This window comes from Lissotriton helveticus, chromosome 5_1 (genome assembly GCF_964261635.1).
Source record: "Lissotriton helveticus chromosome 5_1, aLisHel1.1, whole genome shotgun sequence".
Taxonomy (NCBI): domain Eukaryota; kingdom Metazoa; phylum Chordata; class Amphibia; order Caudata; family Salamandridae; genus Lissotriton; species Lissotriton helveticus.
Window position 1 is genome coordinate 1,704,738,599 of NC_136065.1, and position 6,038 is coordinate 1,704,744,636.

Sequence of the window (6,038 nt, forward strand, 5' to 3'; positions counted from 1 at the left end):
AAAAATTAAAGTCCACATAGATATTAGATATCCATTTTGTAAGATAACAAAACGCCTGCTACTGTAGAAAAACTTTGAAGGGCCAAAAAATAAAAAAAAACATCAACCTTTATGATTCTTTGCAGCATTGCAAAGGGCTGTTATGGAGTGTTTTTCAGCACTCTCTACAACTCGACAAACCATATAGTATGATGCCATCTGGGAAATCTTGAAGTTGAAATTGGAGCTCTAAAGGGACTTTCTGCCCTGGTGTTATGGCTGCTATTGAAGTTGCGGGTCCTTCAGACTCGTGTTGCCTTCTTGCTGCTTTTAGACGATTGCCATGGTATGTTTTTAGATGGTAAAGCATGGACGGAGTACCACAAGCATATTTTTTATTTTTACCTCTTGATAATGTCTTCTGACATATTGTGCATTGCGCAAATCTGCTCACTATGAACTCCCCTTAAAGAATGTTCAAGATAGATAAATTGGCGTGTTCTAAGAGTGCCAGCCAAACAGTCATGTACACTTAGGAGTGGGCAAACCTCCCCTCCCCATCTCATGTAGCAGAGCACTACCGCTCGACCGCAAAGCAGCAGAAGCATAAAATGCTAATAACTCAAAGTTATTATCATTTTATGTTTCTACTTCGTATTGCTTACACAAAGTGGGGCAATGCTCCTTTGCCATAGTGGAGGACCGCCATTGACACCTTCCTAATGATGATGTTATCCTTTTGTGGTCCAAATATAATCCATCAATATTACTGTGATATCACAACACTGTTGGCCTTGTCCTGTACAGATGCATCCCTCAATGAGCAAGTCCTTTTCACAGTTGGTAGTTTGATGAAGTTTACCTGCTTCTTCTTAACCCTCTACAAAGGGAAAAATAAAAGCCTTCTCTACCTGTTCCTCTCACCTCAGCATTGTCTGTTTGATTTATAGAACTGGGGTTTTCACATACCTACATTCTGCCTCTGACAATGCCTTGGACAATATTGGCACTTTGCTGTATGGAGTTGTAATGTCAATGCTGAATCCAACGATCGACAGCCTTAGAAATAATGATGCTCAGAAGGCCCTGAAAGGAGCATTTTAGAGGCCTCTGCTGATCCGACAGAAAGGTCAACGTGTAAGAAAGACAAATAGGGATGCCATCCATCAAGAAAGCACACTTTGTATCATTCTTGTGAATGACAGGTTGTACATGTTTTATCATACTGTTGAAAATTACTAGCACATGTATTCGTCATTATGGTTCTCTTTCTTTTTCATGAGTAGACAGTTTCCATGAACAGCCATTAGTTAAAATTAGGCCACCTTTTTTTATTGTATTTATTGTTTTAACATTTCTGTCTGTATTTATCCACATTTATTTTTGGCCATCTAATTGGTAATTCCTTCATATTTATTATGGTGTTTTGTGAACAGATGAGATGATAACTCGTATGCTTCTGCATTTATTTAACGGATAAACGTGCACTCATACTTTGATGTCAGGTTTCAGCACATTACACAGCCAAAATATATAAAAATAATAAACCCACATAAAAAATTATATAACAGCACATTTTCATGTTGAGATATGCATTAATTTAAGCACATCTCATTGAGCTTTGTAACTTCCCACACAGCCAATATGTACAATTAGGGGCCTAAAAGGCAGTAATCTCAGCACAGTGAGTCACTCAAAAGAAGCCAAGTTATCTGCATTTTTAACAATAAACACTGACAGGAAAGACAATGTTTTCTATCTGTATTTATCTGTAAAAAACTGTAAAAAAAACAGGGAGCCCGAGTTAAAATAAAGAAGCCAATTCACAAAGGCATTTCTGAGAACATGTACTTCTGTAGTAGTAATTCACCTATTCTTAAATGCTTTTGTGAAAATTTGTCAACACCTCTGACATGAGATTAAAACGGGAATACATATATAATTAGTACAAATAGGAATGTGTGCTTTTCACACTTTTACTAATGTAAAGTTGGATGCTTTGAGTTTGATTCATGAAGCTTAAGGAAGCGTGTTAGAGTACATAAAAAAGGATTCTTGTAGTACTTCTTCCCATACTCATAAATACTTTTGGAATTGGACTCTCTAAGTAAGTAAGTAAATAAGTAAGTAATAGCTTATAAAGCACACGAATGGCAAGGTGTCTTAGTGTGGTAAATAAATAAATAATACCTCTCTTTTTGACTAGACATATATCATAACAGATAGCTCAATAAATAAGAGTCAAGATTCGAGGTAGTAGGAGTTTCGCAGGTTTATTACAGCATAAGGACAGGAACAGGACAACCTGCATAGGAATAGGATGACAGGGCCCAGCAGCTGCTGGGGCTGGGTCTGGGATGAGCGCGCTGATTTTTAATAACAATACATGAGCATATATACATAACGCAAACACATAGCATTACATTGCAGTAGGCGTAGCAGTGGGTGGAGCAGAAGGCGTGACGCGTAGCAGTCGCGAAAGATAAGGGCGAAAGTAGGTGTAACTGGGCGTATACATGGACATGTGATGCAAACGTAACAGAATATGTCATGAATGGGGCGGAAACCATGGAGGGGGCTACCTAAGGAGCCGGGACCTCTAACCTGATGGTGCGCGCAAACTAGCAGTGACGTGTTACTAGGAGAAGCTGGGGGCTATGAACTCTGTGCTAGGAGCAGAGACTGAAGTCTGGAGAGTCAGGGCGACATGTACCTAAACAGTATCTAGTATCTGATGTTTAGAGAACATGTTGATATAAACTAGAAGTCAGGAGAGGAAAGGCTAACTTGATTCTAAGACTGGACCATGCATTATTCTACATGTAGTGCGTGATGAAGAATATTAAATGACCATTAAATGCGGTATTTCTCTAACGTGGAGACGTGAAGGCTAGACAAATGACGGAAACTATTGATGCAGTTCAGTAGCTTAGGAATGCAGAGAAGGAGGACTGAACTGATAACTGGAATCATAACATATTCTTGGCAGACTCAGAGACTGAGCCAGGCTGGGCCGGGCACTGTGAGGCAGGAAGTAAGTGAAGGGTCGAGGATACAGGTGGGGGCTGTATCGCTCCTCAGCGAGGCTTCAGGAGACAGGAGCTGAATCTGGTGTCCAGGCCCTTTTGAGGCCTAGAAACGGGGACTTTATAATAGAATAACGTGCACACTGAGAAACGTGGCAACGTAGCTTTACATAGGCCTGATATTCGTAGTATTCACGAGGACTGGAAACTGGCATACTAGAGGTGGACACAACTGTAATTGCGTCATTAATCGGACATGGGGAATGCATATGCATATTTAATCATGCACACATAACATATGATGGATGACACGTAGGGGCACAGAACATGGCAAAATTTACTTTTCCACATTCCCTCCTTGTCACTACGTTTCCATCAGGAAACATCAATATTCATGATACCATCTATCATTTCATACAGTATCATTTGCTCGTCTCGAATTATCCTGGAACGGGATTTAGAACGGAGCTTGGGACTAGGAATACAAGAGGTAGCACAAATGCCGCAAATCGCAGGGCCACATTGTATACAGAGGCAGCAGCTGAATATGATCGCTACTGCAATACCTAGAAAGGACAAGACTTTCCATCCCCATGCGGAAATTATATTCCAGAACCAACCGGACCATGTCCAGGTGCCTGGATCTTGGTGTATCAGATGGGCAATTTTATGGAGTCTGGTTATAGCTGAATAAACAGACGGCGCGTTATTTGGAATGAAAATGCAGCAACTAGATCCGATGACTCTACAGGCCCCGCCCCTATCGGCCAGTATGACGTCAAGGACGAGACGATTCTGTAAAACGACAAATCTCATAGCAGATTGCTCTTCGGTTAAGTTACCTAGAGCAGAGGCAGTCTCATTTACTACAGCTTCGAGGGTTCTGGTTAACCTACGGATCAGTTTACTATTCTGGATAGGTCCTATGAAGAAGAAGAAACCTCTGTTGAAATCTGTATACTGTTCTAGAGCAGTTTCAGTATAATCGACAATTGGGGACTCCCTTCTATGTCTAATGTGTACTAGATGTGTATTTCTATGATAATCAGGTGGGGCTAGAAAAACAGGTGGCAGTAGGAAGGCAATGTAACAGGTTCCCTCCCAATCGAGGGGCAGACGAACATATGCGGTTTGACCACAAATAAAATAAGAATGACGTGAAGCTTTGAAGATAGATTTCCCACTGTCACTATATTTGACAATAGTAGTACAATCACTATGTCCTACATGTACGGAACCCTTATTTCGGACACATAATTCGCCTTTGACTGGTAGTACTGTAATAGCGGGTAAGTCTGGAGTAGTATCAGACTGAACATTCAGGACCATGAAATTCGACGAATAATTACCTAAATTATACACTTCATTTTCTAGATCTAACCCTGTTCTGTGGGGAAGACCTTGCTTGTCTGGGAAACATGTACTGTTAAGAAAAGACATATCTGTTGAGGATGACGTTAACGTGGACCATGCTCCACACGAACCATTATGTGAGAATGGATAAGGAAAAAGTGGCAGAACTCCCTTCGGTGTCTGGAAAGGGGGGAGTCGACCACACACCCAACAATTAGTGGCATTGCTGGACTGGTGTGAGTAATGTAACATGCGGATAAAGGAGTTATTTCGCATGGCGAGGCGGTAAGAGAGTTCATGAGGAGGCAGATCACTAAACGTGTGCTCTACTGTAGCATTAGCAGACTTATTTACATGAAGAACTGAGAAACATAGGTAAAATGCATAACTGGTGCAGGAAATCATAAGGCTGGAAAACAATATGAAACATAGAAAAACGATACATCGGATTGAGTTTTGACTAACTCTCTCACTATGGGGGTCTATTTTATACATGTCAGAAACAGTCTAACCGTTTCACCTAGGGGAGGACTTAGACAATCAAACTGACTGACTTATTTTACTAGACCGGAGTTTTAGCTTGTACTCCTGTTGTGGAGTTTTCTCTAACAGGGGAGGGGTTGTAGCAATGTCTTTTGCGGGACAGTCCTTGAGAACAATGCTTTGGCAATCCTTCAAATCCTGGGAAATGTTTTTTAAGACGGGTTTCAGTCCATTAAAAAGTTTGACATGAGAAAGGTGCACCCAGCCTTTGCGTCCTTCCAACTTCACGGCTGTACGGGTGGTGAGGAGGACCTGTCGGGGCTCTTTCCAACGAGGCTCCAGCGGACTCGATCTGTCAAAGTTGCGGACCATCACCATGGATCCTGGAACGATTTCATGCGGTGCCACCTCGGTATTGTCTGGAAATGCGGCAGCAACCTGTGAACGACATGAGTTGAGGGCAGACATCAAGGAAGCTAGGTAATCTGTCAGCATATTACTTGAAACATCGGTAATACTTCGGGGTCTAGGAGTACCCCACATGTTAGGGGGGCGGCCGAAAACGACCTCATACGGGGACAGACCTGATCTGGAATGTGCGACCATGCGCATATAAAATAAAGCGACTGGCAGAGCTACTAGCCAGTCCACACCTTTTTCTTTACACACTTTTGCAATACGGATTTTCAGGGTCTGGTTATGTCTCTCTACGAGACCGGCTGCTTCAGGATGGCGTACACAATGAAACTTCCACTGGTACCCTAACAACAGGGAAACATGCTTCATGAGTTCAGATGAGAATGGCTGGCCGTTGTCAGAATATACGACTCTAGGGAGTCCATAACGGGGGAAAAACTCACGAACCAACTGCTTGGCAGTGGTCGCGGCTGTGTAATCTGGGACTGGATATGCTTCTGTCCACCTGGACAAAGCGCATACAACTACAAGGACATACTTGAAACCTCGACATCGCTCCATCTGAATATAATCCATCTGGAGGACTTCGAAAGGGTGGTCAGGGGGCTGGAATCCACCTTGTTCCACCGGGACACTTTTACCTGGATTAAACTGACAACATATCATACAGGTACGGACTTTCTGCTTGGCTGCAGCTCGTAAATGCTTGTTAAACCAAATGTTCTGGATACTGTCTAACATAGCTTTTTCTCCTAAATGTGCTGGACTATGTGCGGTATT